This window comes from Carcharodon carcharias, chromosome 16 (assembly GCF_017639515.1).
Source record: "Carcharodon carcharias isolate sCarCar2 chromosome 16, sCarCar2.pri, whole genome shotgun sequence".
NCBI lineage: Eukaryota > Metazoa > Chordata > Chondrichthyes > Lamniformes > Lamnidae > Carcharodon > Carcharodon carcharias.
This window is the reverse complement of record NC_054482.1, coordinates 1,001,686-1,024,558: the sequence shown is the minus strand read 5'-3', so window position 1 is coordinate 1,024,558 and position 22,873 is coordinate 1,001,686. Positions and strand designations below refer to the sequence as shown.

The window sequence follows — 22,873 nt, the reverse complement described above, 5'->3', positions numbered from 1 at the left end:
ATTTGATGTGTTATTTATGTGCAACTTCTGAGTTTCCCTGGGTGACTGCTCCACTTAGGACTTTTGACCCTTCCTCAAATAATTTAATACAAAGGTTATGGAACAGACTTACTTGTAAAACAAAAATAGCTGGTGGCTTATGGAACCAGTTGACCCCCTATTACTGCATTTTGTTTTCAAGATTACTGTAAATTCCTTATACTAGTGAGTGAAATGTAAACCCTGTGTATAACTGCTTTTAATTGGGAGGTAATTTGTCTTAGTGAGAATTAAATCCAAGCCTCTGCGGGAGAAGAGAAATAACGATGTGCTCTGCTGTTGTATTTCTGGATTTATGTTATCCTGTAACACCAAAGAGTACAGATGGAAATTAAGTGTCCATAATGGATTAGAAGCCACATGGTCAAACTAATGCAATAGCAGATCTGTAGAAGCCACAGCAGATTCAATTTGTTTGAAGTTTCTTATTTTCTTTCAGATTCAAAATGCACAAATAATTAAAAGAATTGATTGCCATTCCAACGCACAATATAGGAGCCATAATCTGGTCTCATACATTGAAATTTGCACTTCAGTCCCCTGTATCACTACTTTTCCCCATCATGTTTCTGCTGCTGTTGGATTTTAAAATCAAGCCAAACTTTTAGATTCTACATCAATAATTTTTGTTCTCGGGAAATTATTGCAAACAAAGGCAAATTCTTTGCATTATTCTTCCCTGATCTATGCTGATACATTGGATTTCCGTTATTAAACAGACAAAGATTCTAAAAGCAAATTGTTGAATGCATTGCCAGGCACCCTCACTGCACATCTGTTGCCATTACGAAATTTGTGTTATCGAAGCAGATGCTCAACTGTAATTAAATCCATTCATTGTCACCAGATGTTCAATAAATTGACATTTTCTTACAATAATACAGCTATATATTAGAATAATTGTATGGAAGTTTCTTTTTTAAAAAATGTTTATAAAAATGTAATTGTGCCCTGTGGCTGGATCAGATTAAGCCGATGAAAATAGAGCCATTTGTATATGCCGTGTTCATTATACAATACTGCTGTGTGCCGATTGTAACAATTCTTTATCTAATATTTTGAATAACTACTGTGAATATTTGTAAGTTATCTGTGTAAGTGGTTAAGCTGCAGTTTGTACACATATTAGTGCACATCAGTCGTTCGAGTTTTCAGCATTCACCTTAAGCATTTATTTGGCAATTGAGTGTTAAAAGTTACTGCACTGAAAAGCTAAATCCTACATAGATGCATGTTTCTTGCACTTGTGCCAAGTAATGAGGCCAAAATCTATTGCAGGTCTTTCCTATTTTGAGAGATGTAGAGAACATTTGTAAAATCAGAGTGCAAAATACCGCATAAAGGAGAAAGAGGAATGATACTGTGCAGGACATTGCTGAGAAGTTGTAATCTGTAAAGTTGCAGTTTGTTTTTCAAGCTGTTTTATTGGGAATTCTAGTTTTGCATGTTTGCTTATTTCTGCAACTAATTGTCTGCCACAGAAAACAGTAATAGTTCCTGAAGGGATTTGCGCAACGACTTTCCAAACTAATTCCTATTGTGCATAAAATCAAGATTTGACCCTCTATTCAGTGCACTTCCAGGACTGAAGTCACTAAACAAAGAGGGTTCAGTCCTACTTTGTCATTTTGCTTTTGCAACTGGGGCTTTTAATACTACATATTGGGACAGTCTTTCCTCTCCCAATTAGTTCAAATCTTTGCCTTTGACAACACAGTCATAGTCACTTTTGTGTCACTGCAAAGTTGTTTTCACTTCTCAGTGATGTAAAGGCGATGCTATAACTGGACTTCAGAGAGAATGGTGCGAGGCCCTTTCTTAAAACAGACTTGAAATTTGAGTTCAACTGGTGCATTAGCATTTCATAATAGAGTTGAGAGGGAGGTTTAGGACAACTTTGGCACCTCATAAGGTAGAGGAGCACTTGCCTAGTTGTTTTGACTATACAGATGCAGCCATCCAGCCTCAAAAATTCTCATACTTATAGCTGTGTACAATTCTCTCGTTGCTGAGTGTGAGAATTGTAGTCAGGAAATGTAGACAAGGCACTATTTTCAGATTGATAATGTAGCTGCCAAACTGTAACACCATAAAACTTACGAGAAAGATAGACATTCAAAGGGAAGAAAAAAAGTTACCTTAATGATTAGTAATTCTAATCATCTCCAAAACCATTGATACTCAGCAATGGGTTTAATTTTGTCTCTGCTACTTTCAACAACTATTAATGTATACAAATTTCTGCTGAGCTAAAATAAGTCATTCCTCTTTTTAAATCAACTGCTCAGAAATTTGCAGAAATATTACAAAAAAAGAGGAAATTAAATCCACATCTGTTTTTCAATACACCTTTTATTGTATGGTTAAAATGTAAGCACTGGAAGATGCAATACTGTTAGACAATTTCTGTATTCCAATATGCAGGCAGTAAATGACTTCCCGTCCAATTCCAGTATGCTGTAAAGCAATTTTAATGTACTGAGGAGGTTAACAGTGCTGTATCCTCCTACATTATGCAAAGATTTAGTTATGTGAACTACTTTTGTCACCTTGGTCATTCTGCTGCTTTGTGTACCGGACTATCTTGAAAGGTATGCTACTGTGTCTTGTAGCATTTATCTCCTTTTGGTAAAATACTGCCTTATGCTTTAGTGACAATAAAACAAAACTACCGAAACAATAGAGCTTGTGTTTTTGTAAAGCTTATAAAAATTCATCTGTTAAAGTTTTGCATATTAAAATTTAATGTACGTTATACAATGAAGGTAAATCTCCAAATTGTCACAAATGTCAGTTTCCTGTGCCATCTTTGGTTCCTTGCTGAAGTTTGGCCGCACAGGCAAACCATCTAGCAATGCCTTGCCAGGCACCAATCATCTTCCAATACCTTGCCTAGGTGGCATTATTCAACTGTGGGGATCAAAGCTGAGACCAGTGAAAGGAATCAGTTCTGGGAAGTCTAGTTAATTGTTTTCTCACTGACTTTAAAATATCACGGTCAGTTGTAGCAATCAACTGGTTCTGCATTTTTTTTAAAAATCCTTTTAAAAACAGTTCACATTCTTAAACATTTTTCCAGTGGGAATGTGTATATGCAATTTGTTCCCAGGCTTCCAAAAAATTCTCTCGTCAGATAGAATTTTTAAACTTTTATAGATCACTGGTTAGGCCTCAGCTGGAGTATTCTGTCCAGTTTGAGGCATCATAATTTAGGAAGGATGTCAAGTGTGCAGAGGAGATTTACTAGTATGATAACAGTGATGAGCAACTTTAGTTCTGTGGAGAGATGACGGAAGTTGGGACTGTTCTTAGAACAGAGAAGGTTTAAGGCGGGGGGGATTTAATTATGAAGTATAGTAATAGAATAAACAAGGAGAAACTAATTCCATTGGAGGAATTAGGAGGATTGCTAACCCAACACAAATGAAAATGTAATTGGCAAAAGAAACCGAAGGGAGATGAGAATTTTCTTTGACTGAATTATGATCTGGTATGCATTGCCGGAGATGGACAGGAGAAGCAAATTCAATGGGAACTTTCAAAAGGGGAAAGAGCAGGGAATTGAGACTAAATTGATGGCTCTTCCAAAGAGGCACACTGGGCTGAATGGTCTCATGATGTGAGGATATGGGGCACAACTTAAAGTTCAGAACATTGAGATGGAAAACTAAGGCACCATTTTAAGTAGGAAAGTGGTTTTAAAAATGTGGAATACATTGCCAGCTTGTGTAGTAGAACCAAACACCATGACAAGTTTTTCTACAAAAAATCCAACTATTTTAAATGAACAGGATCCAAAATTATTAGTTCAAGAATTAAACTAAAGCCACTGAGAAGTTTGGAAGACTAGATTAAAAAGTACTGATTTTCTGTTTAATCTTTTTGTATTTAATTGTTACCTGATCATGTTGTTTGTGGTTACACACAAAAGCATGATGCTGTTTGAATAGATATACTAGCAAATTGCACTTTTTTATTTAATATACAGGATAGAATTTCTACTTTGGATGCAATTAGCAATCTGGATACAAAATGTGCTGTCCTTCGGAAATTATGTTTCACTTTTCCACCATATAAGGTCTTCCATGAACAACTGCAAATTGGACAGAATGGAACACAATTGTTTATTTTCCCTTTGTATTAAAAATATTCATCGTATTTGAGTGGTAACCTGGAGGTGTTTTATTAACGCAGCTGACAAACTTGCCACAAAAGTAAACAATTTTGAGCAGGATCCCCACCTGCAAGTAACCTAATTTTAAAATGACTTCAACTGTGTTAAACCATTTCACACGTTTCATTGGTGTGTTATTCATTCTCCATCCTTCTATTCAATTTCACCACAAAATTTTCAGGCAGTCTAGAAGCAACCTGAAGGAATTTACCTCACATTTTCATTGTCAAGCAAAAACACCAAGACCATTGGAGCTCATTTTTCACAGCACAAAATAAAGGCAAAGCAAATGAGAAAAGTTGAAAATATGCAACGTCTTTCCAGGCAGTAAAACATGGCAAGACAGACTAGTCTTATTAGATATAAAATAAAACAAGGAAGGACCTGATTAAGATAGCAAAACTTAATATTCAGTAACCTATAATAAACAACTAACCCTGTACTTACAATTTCAGGTCAAGTGATCTCAAATTGCAAGGCTATTGCTGTCACCTATCCATTATTCTCTAGGTTCTGCTGTAAACATCATTCATGGTACAAAGTTTCGCAAGGCATGTTCAAGTTTGGAGAAAACATCGGAACAGAAAAAATGCTGAATTTACAGTGTTTGCTACACTAATCACAGTTGCAAAAATATTTAGTAGCACTAGGAAGATGTGCATAAAGATAAAGTCTAAGCTAAAGATTTAACTCAAGAACATTAATGTTAAAAAGCTGCTTCTCCATAATATATGCAAGGATTTATTTAACTAGAATTTGTAATGTTGGGTTTTCCTTGTACTATGAATCAATTAAAGCAGTCTTCAAATAAACATGAGAATCAGTCAAAATTGCAGAACGTGTTCAGAAGCAACACCTCTATTCAAAAAAAGTTTGCATTGGTTATTTCCTACTACATACTGTACAGCTTTAAAAACATTGAACCCTTATCCAATATCATGGATTAATAAAGAGAACATAAAATTAATAGCAGAGAAATGCAAGTACATTACAATGCACCAGATAGGGCAGGTTTAACTATTAATTTTGAACAATCACAAGATCTCTAGAGGATGATGACAACTTGGGACATTTTAGTTAAGCTGTCAAAAGCACCCTACAGTTGCCTCATTGCAGCTTGCAGTTTTTTTAGTGAATATTTCAGGTTTTTGCCTCCACCATTTTGCACTGATGTCCCTTCCAAGTGCTGATCAGGACCAGTGAAAAACTTACTGATCTTGATTTTCACATTACCCTTTATTACCATGAGCCCGTGTCCCCTCACATTGTAATTTAAAGAATGTTTAAATTTAAGTTACTATGTATAGACATTTTAGCACTCCGGTGTATCCAGTCCAGGCTTAAAAGCGAATATTCTCTCCAGTCTTTCCTCATAACTCTTGATTAGGGGGTTGAATTTTACCATGTGCTTTGCGACCTAGATGTCAAAGCCATACTTGCTGGCAGCAGGACTGACTTGGTGATTTTACTGCAGCGGTCTCCTAATTGCAGACTCATATCAAAATAAGGATGGTGGGGAGGCTCCTGAGTCTGCCGGCCCAATCAGAGGCCCAGCAGCTTGGAAGCCTCAGCACCTCAATTGGGACAGATGAGTGCAGCAGAGGTGGGACAGAGTTCTCGGGGGCATCTCGTGACATAGGAGCCCTCAGGTATGTAAAATTTGAATTTAGGGAGCCAAGGGCAATAGGCCCCAAGATGAAGAGGAAATCCCTCCAGGACAATTGTTGGAGCCATGGCTGTCTTTCGTGCCCACAGACCCATCTTGTGCTGTGGAACGTCCTGGACTGATGGCCTCCCAGGCTGCTGCAGAAACTGGCTACAGCCATGAAGCTGGCAACCTCCCTGCACAGGGGGGGTGGGCTGCCCTGCGCCTGACAAAAGGCAAGCAGCCTGTACTTGGGCTGTTCATTATGCAAATCAACTATCCACCTCTTTGGAGCAGGCAGTCGATGTACCTCACATCCTGCCTCTTGCCCACCACTGAGACAGCAATGGGAAGGTATCCTGACAGTACCTATTTTACCAAATTCCCCCCGCATCCATTCCTGTCACCTGGTTGCCAGTAAAATTCAGAGATAGAAATCAATGTCATGCCCCTTCCATGCTAGCACTTTTCTTCCATGTTAGCACATCTCACCTGTTTTTTTGGTTGATTGGAATTAGATGTAGTACTCGGGCTGTAACCTGACCAAAGCACTGCACAAATATGACTTACGAGGAGAGATTCTATGGTGACTTCCGCTGCAATAAAATCTCTGCCTTCAGTTTCCAGGCTCTTTTCTCTGAAGTTTTTTCTGGAGAATTTTCTCAGCATCTTCAGCTTCAGTTGGAAGATTCTTTCAGGTCAAAATTTCAGTTGAAGGTTTTCTTTTTCTTAGTCTTTCAGCATTTTTGAGAGGTTGAGGGCTTTTGATCCCCAGTTGCCACCATGTTGGGATGGTGTTGGCTACAGGAGGTATCTGTTAAAGAAGTCTTCTGTATGTTAACTGCAAGTCTTTAATAAAGACTTGTAATTATATACAATAAAGGGTACAGGCAAGGAGCTATCTCCATAAATAGGTCTTAACATGTCTATGCTCAACACTACACTGAACCTAGTCTGGGTAATGTGCCTTCTTACTTAACTGTGTGGGCGGTTCTATAATCAGTCCCAAGTTAACCCTGAATGTGCCAGACCCTTATACTACAGGACCTTGTCCAAAGCCTTGCTAAAATCCATGTAGACAACTGCCCTATCCTCATCAATTCTCCCATTACTTCCTCAAAAAAAACTCAATCAAATTATTCAGACACAACCTTCCCTTAACTAATCCATGCCTTCCAAGTGACCATTTATCCTGTCTATCAGAATTGATTCCAATAATTTGCCCACCACTTAGGTCAGACTAAATGGCTTGTAATTATTCAGTCGATCCCTTGCTCCTGTTTTAAACAAAGGTACAATGTTAGCAGAACTCCAATCCTCTGGCACCACACCTGTATCCAGTGAGGATTGGAAAACGATGATCAGATCCTCAGCTATCTCCTCCCTCTCTTCTTTTAATAGCCTGCGGTACATTTTATCCGGCCCTGGTGATTTATCCACTTTCAAAAATGCTAATCTCCTTAATACTTCCTCTCTGCTTATGTTTATCACATCACATATCGTTTTGGTAGTTTATGGGCCCTACTCTTCCCTTACTTATCCTCTTACTCTTAATGTATTGTAAAAACATCTTTAGGTTCTCCTTAATTTTGCTTGCCAATATTCTTTCATGGCCTCTCTTTGCTTTCCTAATTTCCTTTTTGATTTCACCCCTCCACTTTCTATACTCCACTTGGCTTTCTGTAGTATCTCGGTGTCTGACATAAGCTTTCATTTCCTGCCTTATCTTACCCTGTATGTACCTTGACACTTATGACATGCCAGGTGGATCAAATACACAAGGGAAACTTGGTCGTGCCATCACAATGGTTTTGCAATTTCTATTTATTATGAGATGTGGGCACTGAATTCAGATGTAATAAGTCCACCAAGACCTTTAGCGATTTAAAAAATTAAATTTAAATATTTATTAACAAAACATAAAAGATTTCAAACACATACATAAGACTACAATTACTTAATACTGTAATAACTCCTAAAATTCCTAATTAACCTGACTCCCAGTTACACTCCCTTTAAGGCAACTGTCAAGAATAGATTTTAGATTTAAAACAGAACCAGCAAGTTTACACAATATCCACTTGTTAGTGGAATTCCAAATGGCTTTTCTCCAGCTTCAGTTTCATTATGTAGCAGATTTATGCACAAATGCTGGAAGCTTCATTAAGGCTATTTCACACACTCCTGTTATATCTTACATAGCCTTCTGACACATAGCCTTTCATTCTCCTTTATATATGTTTCTCTTTTTTTAATATATAAATTCTATTGTTCCATATATCTTTGAAACTGTATCTTCCTCATAACATAAAAACTTTCATGTTGCCACTATATATTGTCAGTAACCTTTGGGAAAAATAAACATTCCTTAGCCTTGCTTATCTGGCTAATTGTAAACGGACTAAGATCCCTTTGAAATCTAAATTTCTTCATATTTCTAAAAATGCAATTTCCCTTCACACTTACATGCTGAGCCAACATTTATTTTTCCTCATTAGCATGTCAAGCACCTAGCTTCTTTTGATGATTTCAAACTTGCAGTCTACTTGGCTCCAAATGTAATTAAATCACACACAGACCCCACTATACTTACCCTCATAAATCTACTTCACAATAAACCAGAAAAATATTATGAAAATCATTATACTTTCATCATAATACCCAGGGGGCTCTGGATTTGACTGTCCCAGCCATTTTCTGTGTGGGAACATGTTTACTCTGAACCCTTTGAATGCCTCCCACTGCTCTGACCCTGATTTACTTTCAAGTAGCTGTTTCCAGTCCACTTTTGCTAAATCACCCCTCAGCTTAGTAAAATTGGCCTTTCCCCAATTTAGAATTTTAACTCTGTTCTATCTTTGTCCATTTCCATAATTATGTTAAAACTAACTGAATTATGATCACTACCTCCAAAATGCTCTCCCACTGTCTTTCTTTCCACCTGTCCAGCTTTTATTTCCTAAAACTAAGTCCAGAACCACATTGTTTCTTGTTGGACTTGCTACATATTGGCCAAAAATGTTCTCTTAAATGCACCTTAAGAACTCTGTTCCCTCCATTCCCTTCACACTAAAACTCTCCCAGTTAATATTGGGCTAGTTAAAATCCCCTACTATTACTGCGATGTTGTTTTAGCACTTCTCAGGGATTTGCCTACATGTTTGCTCTTCTATCTCCCTCTGACCATTTGGGGGTCTACAATACACTCCCAGTAGTGTGAATGCCCCTTTTGTGTTCTGAAGCTCAATCCATATGGCCTCAATTGATGATCCATTTGACATACCATCCCTCCTCAGGTCCATAATTGCTTCTCGAACCAAAATTGCTTACACCCAGCCCCCAATCTTGTCTGAAAACCCTCTAACCAGGAATGCTGAGTTGCCATTCCTGTCCCTCTTTCAGCCATGTTTCTGCAATAGCCATGATATCATACTACCTTGTTTCTATCTGTGCCCTCAGCTCATCTGCTTTATTTGCTATACTCCTTGATTTGAAGTATATACCCTTGAGCACTGCCAAACTCTCTTTTATTTTCTATCTTTCTGCCCTCTGCCTTCCAGACTCAGTCACTCATTTTCTGCCTTCCATTACCATTTCTGATTTTGTCCCACCTCAGGTTCTTGTCCCCCTGTCAAACTAGTTTAAACCCTTCCTAACAGCGCTAACAAACCTCACGGCAAGGACATTGGTCCCAGCCCCATTGAGATGCAAACCGTCCAGCTTGTACAGGTCTCACTTCCCCCAGAACTGGTCCCAATGCCCCAGGAATCTAAATCCCTCCCTCCTACACTATCATTCCAGCTACACATTCCATCAGCTTGAACCTCCTATTTCTATGCTCATTAGCACGTGGCACTGGAGATTACTCCCTCTGAGGTCCTGCTTTTTAATGTCTTACCTAACTGTCTAAAATCTGCTGAAAGAAATACAAGTAAAATCACTGCTTCACTTGGAAGGAGTGTTTGGGACTTTGGTCAGTGAAGAAAAAGGAGTTTAAAGGGCAAGTGTTACACCTCCTGTGATTTAAGGGGAAGGCGACGTGAGAAGGGGGTGGGATGTTAAGGTGATAGAGGAGTGAGCCATGGTGTCGCAGAGAGAACAGTCCCTTCGGAATGCTGACAGGAGAAGGGAGGGGAAGGTGTGTTTGGTGATAGCATCATGCTGCAGGTGTTGGAAGTGGTGGAGGATGATCCTTTGAATGTTGAAGCAGGTGTTGTAGAAAGGGAGGACATGGGGAACCCTACCGTGGTTCTGGCAGGGAGGGAAAGAGGTGAGAGTAGAGTTGCAGGAAATGGGCCAGACATGGTCGAGGGCCCTGAGTTGAGGAAAAAGGAAGACATATCAGAAGTGCTGTTGTACAAGGTTGCATCATTAGAACAGATGCCGCAGAGATGGAGGAATTGGGAGAACAAAATGGAGTCATTACAGGAAGCAGGATATGAGGAAGTGTAGACGAGGTAGCAGTCAGAGTTGATGGGCTTACAATGAATATTAGTAATCAGCCTATCCCCATAAATGAAGACATAGAAGTCAAGGAAGGGAAAGGAGGTGTTGGAGATCGACCATGTGAAACTGTCTCTTGGCCCTCTACCCTATCTCAGACCCTCTCTCCCCTTTCAAGGACACAAAACCCATCAGATTTCTAACTTCCTTCAGTTCTGAAGTCATATTTAACTCAAAACATTCACCGTGTTTCACTCTCCACAAATGCTGCCAGGCTTGCTGAGTGTTTCCAGCATTTTGTTTTTATATAATAAAAGCAAAATATTATATTATGCTAATGCAGCATTCTTACATACATCACTTGATAAACTATTCTGGTCTCAGCGTGTAGAAATGAATATCATATTGCAATGTGGTATGCTGTAAAGAAAAGCTCATTTCTTTCATTGCAAAGTTATAACTGTGCTGAATTTCAAAAAGGTAAGCATTTCTTCACCATCAAAAAGCCAAGAGCACACACAGCAGCAATTTATGGGGTTTATTACCAGCATTCTTAATCACCTTTAGGGTGGCTTGCAGAGACACAACATGATTTAATTTTATCATGGGGCATCATCCTGGGAAAAAGAAACCGTATATATCGATGGCAGAATTTCACCAGTTTACATAGAACCCACCTGATGCAACTTCAGTAAAAATATTATGGTTAAGAGCATTCAGACAGACCTCCTCAATATGCCTGATAACTTCTATATTTGACCGAAGACTCATGGTGATATTCCAAAACAGTGACTATTAGTTGACACATTGAGTTGGCATTTGGTATTATGTGACTTTTCTGTTCAAGGATTGGAATAAATAAACCCACCTCCAGAATCAAACTGCTTCCCCCTCTTTATAATCTTCAAATTCTCATCCTAACTCTCGGGCTCACCAATAGAACTTGTTGATTTGGGGCCTATTTTACACAGGTGAATAGCATTGAGCTGATAAGTACAAGCACAGAACTGGGCCTTGACACAAGGCAGGAACAATCATCAAGTCTGGGTTGCTGACATGATTACTTAATGCTTCAGGCCAAAATCTAGCAAGCAGTTGTGGACTTTTTTAAATTCATGTATTCATTTATGGGATGTGGGCTTTGCTTTTATTGCCCATTCCAAATCAGTGAAGGCCATACACTTGGGGCAGGATTTTACATCTCGCGGATGAGTGCGTGCCTGACCTGATCAGGCCTAAAATAAAACACAATATTTCAGTCGGCGGGCACGCATGAGAGTCGGCAGCGCACCCGCTAACAATTAAGAGGCCTATTAAGGCCATTAATCAATTAATTAAAAGCTGATTTTCACTGCACATCCAACCTTACGAGTGGCGGGTGGGCAAATTGGCCAGGCGGACTTTGGATTTTTAAAGAAACCTCATCCACGGGCGGGATGAGGTTTCCAACATTAATTTTTTAAAAAATGGCCTGACAGCATTTTTACTATGTCCTTGTTCATGTAAGTGAGTCCTGAGAGGTGAAATGTTTTTCACATTTTCAACATCTTTATTCTTGATTTTACAATTCTGCAGCTCCCTGAGGCATCTCCCAGCCTTCAGGGGCTTTCGGTATGCGCTCCCTTGCACATGCACAGACTTGTGCTCTCGTACTCCTCCCGCCTCCACCCCGGCAGCTCTGAGCTTCTCAGCGCGCCTGACGTGCTTGCTGCCAGCCAGCATGAAATCGCGGTCGGGGGCCGATAGCAGGTGGTGGACCATTTCTCCACCGCTCCCAGGCCTGTCCACTATGCCTGCCCTAGATTTCTATGTTAATGAACATAATTATGTAACTCTAGGTACAAGTTCAATCTGTTAACATGTTTATCATTATGGGTAATACAACATGAACCTGTATTATTAATAATTCCAAAGAAGTGAATAGTCAGCACCTAGTTTCATTGCAGTTCTTTCTGGGCACTTTCTGATCATTAGCTAAATAAATTCCAACATACTGCAAACTTTTCAACATACCTCCAAACATGCAATCTCAAATGGTTAATAGTCTTAATAAATTGCAGCTAAATAGTTTAATGAAAAATAGATATGAGTTTTAATACACCAAAGGATCGAGTGAGTAGCCATTGGTATCCGTGGTTTCCTGACAAAGAGATAATATGGATGTCAAAGCAAAACTGATGGCCATTCATGTCATTTTATTTTGTAGCTAGCGTGGGTAGATCCAATTATCTAAGTAAATGGTGCTTTAGGGAAAGTAAGAAGGACAAATCAAGGCTTGTATTCCAATTTTCGTCTTCTGTTGCTGTGTATCACTAAGCAATTAAACTGCTTTCTGTTAGAATCCAAAATAAGAGCTGTTACCAAAACATCAACTTCATGGCCATACTTTGACGTATCTGATTCATCCATTGGCAAATATCCAGTTTCTAAAAAAAAAATTGCAGTGGGAAAAATTGTAAAATGACCATCTTATTAGTGTAAAACATGTTTTGGAATCAGCCAGATATAATAATAATTGAGGGTAGTCATTAAGGCCCAGTGAAATGGTGAATCTTTTTCCATAAGGGAGGAACATTTGACACCTGTTCCTGCTGTACCCAGTGTTGCATTACAGATTTGGTTGTTGTGGCTTATTGATGAGAAGGTCTTGTGAATCTTCATTCTGTGTCACTCAGGGGTCTCGCAATGGACTTCACTCACTCTGGTGGATTTCTCAACTTCTAAGGCTGTAGCGAAGCTTCTTCAACTTTTTCAGCAGGTTTTCTCCTTAGGTGCATATCTCTCTAGTTTGGCTTCTGCTGCTTTTAGTGTTTCATACCTTGGGATACTGTTTTGCGTTCATCATTTAAAATGCTGCTACCTTTCAGATCATGTTGTATCTCACAGCTGCCACCATGTTGTATTATGGGTTCGGTTGTTGTGGCTCATGGATGTGAAGGTCTTGTGTGTTTAAACATGAGCCCTTTATTGTTAGTCTTCAACTATTTACAGGTCCCAGGTTACTGTCATGCTTGGTGCTGTTGCACATGCAAGTAGGCTGCTTCTAGACTATTCTCTCTACACTGTTCTCTCAGAGCCTATTGCCATGTGACCCTATACATCATACCATGGGTGGTGTTATTCTCCAGTTCTGCATTAACCCTTGCTCCGTCGAGCACCATTACATTACAGTGGCATGCAGGCACACACAACATCCTATACAACACCCAGTACATCTACTACCTCAATGAGGTGCAATCCTCCTCCTAGTTTCTGACAGAAAAATAAAATGCTTTGGGAAAATGTGAGAAGCCGACATCTAGTTGCATTTAAATCCTTCATGCCACTATTTGAGCTTGTTAAATATGGGCTGTAAAGGAATACTGGGAGAAAGGGTGATTTTCTAAGCATGAAATTTAAAGAGAAATTAACTGAAGTTAATTATCACAGTACAGTTCCTTGAAGTCAAGAAAACATAAAATCTGTATGCTTAATTGCTTTTAATGGGGCCAAATTTTACGACTGTTCAGATGCTAATCTGCTCTCAACACCTAAAGAGACTATTGGACCCAGAAAAATGTTAAGAGGATCCTCAAGCCTTTCAGAAAATGGAGTTTTGTGGCATTTCTTCTTGATCTCAAAGGTATTCAAAAAATTCAATGGAAATGTCAGAAAATGCACTCAAAGATGTCAAACAAGCAAAGTATTGTGTCCACTCCTGAGTTACATCCTACAGCATAGCGACAGTCAACAAGAGAACTTACTAGGGCGAAACATTTATGCTAATTTTCTGAGACTGGTAATTCACAGTAAAGAAATGTATTGCCCAGTAGAACTAAAGTGAAGAAATCATAAGTGGATTTGTCCAACAGGTTTTTCACGATGAATGAGCTGCTTTTCAAGTCTGGCCGTGACTGCAGCTCTTCAGTGTCATTGATCAAAGCCTTCACAGCTCATCAGTTACACTGAGGATGCCCTTCCCTCTGTGCACTCACCTCCTCTGAGCTGCTGGATTGGATTCATGGTATGGAACGGAACCATTGTTGGGAAAGAGGGAAGCTATTGATAAAATGAAATATAAACATGAATTGTGGAAATGTGATATGAGCTGTTGGGAAAAGTCCTATGACATTTCCAGAGCTGACCTGCCATTTATTTTTCTGTTGAAGTTACATCAGTAAGTAAGTTTGTGGATGAGGAAGCAAGATCTGAAGAGAACAGAAAGACGTTTGTGGTCTTCCTTGTTCTTCTACTTTCCTTTTAGGGTCAGCAGGAGCAGGTGTCATCGTCCAGGGCCCACCTTTAAAATTTAGACCTCCATATCCCAGGCCTTCCTCTTACTCCTGAGGCCCGCCTGCAGCAAGTGCCAGGGGCTGTTCTCTCAGTTTCCTAGTGGCAGCCTCTGGCTGTCGCTCCATCCAATATCCTGCTTCTGCCTGCTAGCTGGCTGCCACTTCTGCCTGGTGATTGATGGGTCTATGCAGATAAGACCTGGAGTGAAAATCTCCCAGACCTCATGCTGCCCAGGCCAAGGCAGTTGTCCATCTGTCTCATCCCCCAACCCCCACCAATTCTGCACCAAGTTAAAATCAGGATTCCTATGAGGACTAATATCTTCATCACTTTTGCTGTGAGAAGGATGTGTCAGCTTTCACGAGAGACAGGGTTCTCCCTTGAGCAAGGCATCATCAGTGTGACTAGTTAGACCACTTTCTTCCTTCCACCACAACTTCTTTTATTGCATGCTGCAACCCTGCCACATTTTGCACATGTCACAAGACAAGCTCTCTGGGAAAATCTTTCCTGCACCAACAGCCTATTCAAATTAGGAGGAGAGGCCCCTCTTATGAAATTCAATGTTGAGCACCTCTGTGTCCTGTCCACAAGCATATGCAGACCCGATGTTACTGAAATTGCAAAGTTGACCTAATATCCATGCTTGAGAAAATTCAAAATGGAAAGTAAAATTACGCCAAATTAGAGATTTATTTCGTCCTTAATATTTCACTTAATTGCATTACTACTTTTGTGGCGAGGGTGGTTTCTCTGTGCTGATGGAGGTGGATTTGGAGGCAGGGGGACTGGGAAGATTAAAAAAATATCATTGGGCCAGTATCCCGATGTGTTCTCGCCTCCTGTCTTTTCCAGGGGTGTTTTGGCAACGAAGCCGGGAAGCTCGGTGTCTGCAACAGGAAAGCAGTTAAAGTCACTAAGCAGGCAATGAAGACGGATTTTACACAGATTCCTTACGCAACAAGGGTTCAGTACCACCCATGTCTCCAATCCGGCAGCTTGGAGGAGGTGAGTGCATAGTGGGAGGGGCTTCCTCAGTGTAACTGACAAGCTGTGAAGGCTTCGACCAATTACATTAAAGAGCTGAAGAGATGGCCAGACTGAGAGGCAACTTTGCAAAGTATCCCTTCTGTCAGAGAGCAGTGTCGCTGCGTGGTACATGATTGCCAGCACCTCACCCAACTTCAACTGCCCTTCCAAGCTGCCAGCCTTTACTATAGCATGGGAGCAGCTTTGGACCTCCACCTTGCGCTTCTGCTGAGAGCCAAAGAGGGCACACCACCGCCAACTGCTCCGGCAGCAGCAATGGGAGTAGCACCTCAGCCAAATGTCCCTCCACAAGGCAGAGGGATGGACTCTGGGATCCAGCTAGAAGGAGGTGAGACACCCCCAGCTCTCTCGACATGTCTGAGCACCAGTACATCAGAAGGCTCAGGCTCCCAAGGCAGGTCAGTGCTGACAGCTGCAGCCTCCTAGAACAAGACCTCCTTCCTAGTGGAGTAAGTGGGCACTCATTGCCAATGTGCCTATCACTGATGTGGGGGTGGTGGTGGCAGGACAGTTGGTGGGGGTGGCACTGGCTTCCCTCTCCTAACCCTGGGTGTCTGCATCTCACCAAATTCTATGCTTTCTTCTCCTGCAAGGAGGGAGAATGAGAGCTTTGAGTGCTCACATTGGCCTGTGTGTAGAGAACTGAAGGTGACCCATTGTGGGTGGCTATGCGGCATGGGGACAAAAGGTTGAGGGTGAGTGAGTGTTGACTGTTCAGCTGGGAGGTGAGGTGACTGTGGGTCGAGAGGAATGAGCAGAGCTGCAAGGTGTCTTGTCCTGAGGAATGCTGTGCAGGATAACACTGGGCAGGTCAGAGTGTGGGGCAGGGCATCAGAGAGTGTTGTGCATTCGCCAGTCATGCTTTCCTGAGGTCCTGGATCCTTTTGGTACACTGTCTCCAGGCTGGAAGGATCACATTTCTGCTGCTCATCCACAGCCCCTTCCAACCACCCCTGCTTGGTTGGAGAGGTCGTCCAATGCAGTCCCCATGATCCCTCAGCAGGGCCTGCAGGTAAGAGTGAGAGACTTGGGGAGGGGGGGAGCAGCTTTCCCAGGTTTTCTCAGCATTCCTGCAGCTGTTGCAGCTTTAAAAATCCAAGAACTACTGATCTTCTCTTCAAAATGCCATGGTCCCTTTCAGCAGAAATCCTTCCTCTGCCAAATGCTGCATCACCCCATCCTCCCTAGACGGTCAGCAGGCCTGGAGACAGACTCCTAATTGGTAATCTTCATGAGAGAGCAACTGAAAGGCCCACAGTTCCTACTTTGGGTCCCCAAACCGAAAGTGGTCCCGACACTCCGCCAAAAACCGAGGTGGTAAGTGTGGTGTTCAATGGTTCAATTGATCCGTTTTGATTATGCGAGTCTATTTATGATAATGCTCACTGTGTTTGATTGGTTAAGCCTGGGTGTACTCAGAGTAAAGTAAACAAACTGTAGAAAGAGCCGGAAGCCAGAGCTGAAGCATGGAGTAGATATTTTAAATGCCACACACATAGAAATTAGTGTCATCTCTGCATTGCCCTGAGATTTGATCTACTACACCAGGGTAGGTCCATTACTGCCACAAATGAATCCCAGGGAAGGGGTATATGTATGTAGGCAACTAAACATTGGTGCTTAAATTGTCAGCTAAAGAAACGTACCTGCTTCACTAACATTGAGTTATTGTGCATAGCCACCCTTCGATCTGCCCTGTGAAATCAATGAATTGCACATTATTTGGTAAATATTCCACCGGACGCGGATATGGGCCAGGATGTTCCTGCTGGGGGGGGTGGGGCCCGCTTGCCGACACATAAAATGACGCAGGGTGAAATTGGGCAGAACTCCTGACATCACCGCGCTCCATTTTAATCTACAGGAAGGCGGGGGCTCAGCAAATCCATCTGTGCGCCCGCCGACCTGTCAATGGCCAATTGAGGCCATTGGCAGAGTCATTTAAGTCATTAATACACCTGCCCGTCCAACCTAAAGGTCAGCGAGCAGGCCAGGAGCCCCGGCAGGCAATAGAAAAAACATGAAACCTCATCCACCAGCGGGATAAGGTTTCATGTAGGGTTTAAAAAATTTAATTAAAGTGTTTTTAAAAGTTATGGACATGTCCCAACTCATGTGACAGTGTCATATGAGGGGATATGTCCAGGGATTTTTTTTTCAATTCTAATATTTTTTACAGTAGATCTGGTCTCCCTGAGGCAGCACTTAGCCTCAGGGAGATGAGTGCACTCTTTTGTGCGCATGTGCGAGAGAGAGGGGATTCCACCCCCTCCCCCTCACGCATAGGGAGCACACAGCACTTTGGTGCAGACATCACACTGGGTGAGCATTAATTGGCCCGCCCACGTAAAATGGCGGCATGCCCCCCCTCACTAACGGGGGGACAATTCTGCCCATCGAGGAGACAACAGGAACTGTTATGAAACAGTCCAAGAAATGGCTGGCCCTTCTCCATATTCAGTGACAATCATCTTGGTGATATCAATCACTTGACTTTGAGGACACTCTCCGTAGCTACACTAGGTGTGTTACCAAACCAACTCATGGAAAGAAGACGCTGGATCAATAATTTTGCTCCATTCTTGACTCCTACAAATCTTTGATTCGACCAGAGATTGGAGATTCAGATCAGAATGTTGTTCATTTCCTCCGTAAATATCAACAAAAATTGAGAACAGCAAAGCCTGGCAGGAAGCTGGTTGAAGTGTGGGATGATGTGGTCAAGATTGCAAATTTGCTTTGATAACACAAATTAGGATATTTTTATGGAGGATGAGGACATAAATAAGAGCACAGATATCGTGAATGATTATATCATCTTCTGTGAATAGCTTCAAGTCCAAACTAAAATGATTAAGATCTATCCAAATGAGAGACCCTGGATCATAAAGGACTTGAAAGCAATAATGAAGGAGAGACAGATTGCATTTATTGTAGGGGATCAAGACAAACCTGATGAATTAAAGATCAAAGTGAGAAAGGAAATTCAGAATGTGAAAGATGCAAATAGAGACAGGCTGCATAACTGCTACTGGATAAATAATCTCAGATGCAGGGGAGCGTATGCATAAAATGTCAGGTTTCACCTTGAACAAGAGAAATGACCCCTTTTGTCCACAGGTCATCCTAGCGATGTTGCGAATGAATTGAACAACTTTTTTTTAGCCATTTTGAAAATTATGAATGTAAGGAACATGGGATTCTGCAGAAGGCTTCACTTCATGAATTAGAAGAATTTTGTGTTACTATCAACAGGTGGGAGGTAGAGAAGCAATTCAAGCGTGTGAATCCACAGAAAGCATGCGGTCCAGATCAGATCAGCAGAAAAATACTTAGAGTCTGCTCATCAGTTGATAGTTCCTCTCTCTCTGGTCTTTCCGAAATCGTTTGACTGGCATACCGTTCCTTGCAGTTAGAAATCAGCCATTGTTGTCCCATTGCTGATAAGTCATGACCTGCTGCGCTAGGCGATTAACAATTGGTTGCTCTTACATCGATGGTCCTTTTGGTTGCTCTTACATCGATGGTCCTTTTGGTTGCTCTTACATCGATGGTCCTGAGTGTTTTGAGCGCATTGTGTCAATTGTTCCACATATTGATCAGTCACAGTTTGCCTATCAACCTCATAGGTCACGTGAAGAAGTTATAATAATGTTATTGGTATCTGTGTCTATATGTGTCTCTGTGTGTGTGTGTGTGTCTCTGTGTGTGTTTGTTTGTGTGAGACTTAATTGGATTAAAGGCAGCTGGTCTGACGGCTTTGATGTAAACATGGTAAAAATGGGAGACTTTTAGGATATAAGGTGTAAAAGGACGTTTGCATTTTTAAATAAACCAGACTAGATTGTTTTCAAAAGAGGGAGTGGAATATTACACCTAGCCAGGTAGAGTTCAGAAACAGTGTGTTTATTTTTCCCAAAGTTTGCTGTTAAAAATTAGTACGATGAGAGATTTTTATTATTAGAAAGGTAAAGTGCAAAGACATCCTGAAACAATAGGAATTTGCATTCAAATGGGAAAATATGTATAAAGGAGCGAAGGCTGTGTGTAAGGGTAGGACAAGTGTGAAAAGCCTTCAGCATCTAGGCCTCAAGCTGCTGTTTTCAAAGAACTGAAGTTAAGAAAACTCACTTTGAATTCAACTGGTTGAAGGTATTGTGTGCCACCTTGCCTGGGTCTTTTAAAATCTATGGGCAGATTTTCCAAGCCCGCTGGCAGTGGGCATGATAGGTGGTGTACATGGAAAATATGACGTGACCTCTTCCCAACGGCGGGAAGGCCGGTCACGATCTTCCACTCAGCCCACCGACAGGGGGCTGCATTTCTCGCCATCAGGGAGCTAATTGTAATATATTAGCATATAATTAAAAGGCCATCCCACCAGGGTCTGGGAACCTCGCTGTATCGTCCGTCCACATCAGTGGGAAAGTACGCTATCGTGTTTCACAACAGCACTCAGGCCTCAGGCGATGTGCACTTGGCGGCCTTCACTTTGGGGGAACTGAGGTGAGTGAGCAGCAGCGTTCTCCACACCTTGCCTGTTGTTTACAGGTCACAGGGGTACTGGGGGATGAGGGCAACTGATGCCAGGCCCTGGAGGCGACTGCTGAAGTTGGGGGGGGGATGTCTGGGGCAATTGCCAGCCAACCTCAGAAGCGACTGCTGAGTGCCGGGGGTGGGGGGGGAGGAGGGGTTGTCCGGGGGGCAAGTGCTGGCCAGCCTCCTCAGAGGCGACCATTGTCCGTTGGGTTTGGTTGACCATCGTTGCATCCCATGCATAGGCAATCGAGTTGCGGGTCAGGGTAAGTGGGAGAAGTGGCCACGTATAGGGGACACCTGTATAAGCTGACCATGCCTTTTCAACTGAGACAGATCAGATGCAGTCACAGTGATATGACTGGGGTCGGCCTCCTAGCCTGCCCACTCATACAAGCAACACAGAGGCATCAAAGGGACACGAAGCACTCCATAGCTTTCCTGTCCCCGTCTCCCCACACCCCCGGCACAGACTTTGACTCCGCCACCACTTTATTGGACCACGGAGCAGTTGGGCTGCACACGCTGTACAATCTCCTCGCCAACACTGGCCATGTAGCAGTCACTGCTGGAGGTGCTCACAGCCCCTTGCAATCTCAGCATCCTGGTTTAAACCAGTGTTCCCCATGTCGCAGGTTGACAGGGCAGCCTTGCAGGGCACTCATCTCTGGCCATCTGAGGGGTGACCAGCCCTCTCCGGGAAGCGTTAAGGGGCAGTCATACAGGGTAAGGAAAGGTGCTAAGTGCAGCCATGATAACCACGTCTCTCTCTCCCTTTCATGCTGCCGGAGGACAACATCAGGATCATGGATCATGGTGACATAGCTGTATCCCTGATGGCCTACAGAGACCATAGAAGACGGAGGAGAGAGTGACTGAGGCTCCTGGCTGCACAGTCAGGAGCAGCAACCTCAGGAAGAAGGGGCAGCAGGAGATCCCGCACACGCTGCCCAGGAGTGACAGCGAGCTGTGGCTGGTCGGCGCCTGGCGTCGCCCAGGGTCTAAAGACACCACCTGCCTTCCTGCAGATGACTGAGAACCAGTGTCGCCAACAACTGCCCATGTCTAGGGACCTGGTGGCTCACATCTGCCACTTACTGTGGGACTTGATGCCATGGAGATGTAGAGGGCATCCACTGCCAGTGGCTGTGAAAGTGCCCATGGTGTTTAATTTCTATGCCAGTGGCTCCTTTCAGGGCTCCACGGGTGACCTCTGTGGGATTTCACAACATCCAAAAATGCATCCACGAGGTCACAGATGCCATCTTCTCCATGGCAACAACTTTGTGCATTTTGCCCAGGGGCGGGACAGCCAAGATACAAGAACCATTGGACTTGCGCTGATTTTGGGATTCCCACAGGTGCAGGGTGTGATTGACTGCACTCGTGGCACTCAGGTCTCTGTCGCTATACTCGGTGGACTTCATCAGCTGCAAGGGTTTCCACTCACTGAATGTGCAGCTGGTATGCGACCACCAGAAACACATCCTGCAGGTGTGCGCACAGTTTCCAGGGAGTGTGCACGATGTCTACATCCTGAGTCGCTCGCAGATCCCTGCAGTGTCCCAGGGTCCACAGAGGCTGCAGGGTTGTCTCCTCGGGGACAAGGGCCACCCACAGAGGCCATGGCTGATGACACCCGTGTGTCAGCCTCAGACTGCAGCAGAGCGACGCTATAATGAGGCTCATGCTGCAGCTCATGGAGCAGACCATCGGGATGCTGAAGATGCCTGGACCGGTCTGGTGGAGCCCTGCAATACAGTCCACAGAGGGTGTCACGCATCATTGTCATCTGCTGCACCCTTTACAACCTGGTGCTGCAACAGGGAGAGGAGCTGGCTGAGGAGGAGATGGAGGAGCTGGAGGTATCCTCCGGTGAGGAGGACGCTGATGGAGATGAGGGTGAGGGCGTCCTCGGTGGTGACGATGACGGGGATGAGACTCTTGCACTGGCTAGATGAGACACGTACACTTGAGAGGCCCTCATAGCTGCCAGATTTGAGGAGGATGATGATGACATGCAGTGAGGACACTCCATAGATCTTCACATAGCCTCTGAGGATGTCTGACTGCTGTCTAGCCAAGGGCAGCTCACTTACGCTCCATGATCAGGGCCATCTCAGAGATGCAGCCATGAAACTTTAGAAGCATCTGATGCTTTTTCCACCTTCAGCACCTCAGCCCTTCAGGAGCTGGTGCACAGCATCACTGCTGGTGTGATGGGGGCCAGCCCCACCTTAAAGATGCTGAGAGCACACAGAGAATGAGGGAACTCTGTGGCGCCTGCCCACTACATTCTGGCAGCAATGACCAGCACCGTCGAGGTGCAGGCATCAGTAATGTGTCCAGGGAGTGTGAGGCTGGACCATCACTGTGGTCTGAAGGCTGCACAGACACAGGGAAGAGGCCCTGGACTGAGACACCTGCCTTTATCCCGTACAGAAATGTTTCACATCTGTGTGACAAGAACACTGCTCATCAGAACAAGGAGCCTCAGGTAGGGAGATATTCATAGACAACAGTGAACATTATGTATAGGTGATCAACACCCGTGCCCAGGCTGTGCAAGTACTTTTACCTAACCTTCCTAACCCTGCCACTACCTCTTGGTACTCCCCAGACATCCACAGCAGAGGCGGAGACGGCCTGCTGACTGTGACACCCTGTCTGTGATGACTTTGGCAGGCGTCCTCTGGAGGGCCAAGATTTGGTGG

At 43.0% G+C, this 22,873-nt stretch overlaps 1 protein-coding gene across 3 annotated transcripts in view; it reads left to right on the top strand.

Annotated features, from left to right (window-relative positions):
• Window positions 1-22,873, top strand: part of uhmk1 (U2AF homology motif (UHM) kinase 1) — a 140,862-nt gene that overhangs the window by 34,691 nt on the left and 83,298 nt on the right. Inside the window, exon 9 of one of the 3 annotated variants that reach the window (XM_041208015.1) lies at window positions 4,028-4,154. The exons of the other annotated variants lie outside the window; for them this stretch is intronic. The gene's annotated coding sequence lies outside the window, so the exon portion shown is untranslated. Of the gene's footprint in view, window positions 1-4,027; window positions 4,155-22,873 lie in introns of those variants that run through there. 3 annotated transcript variants of the gene reach the window in all.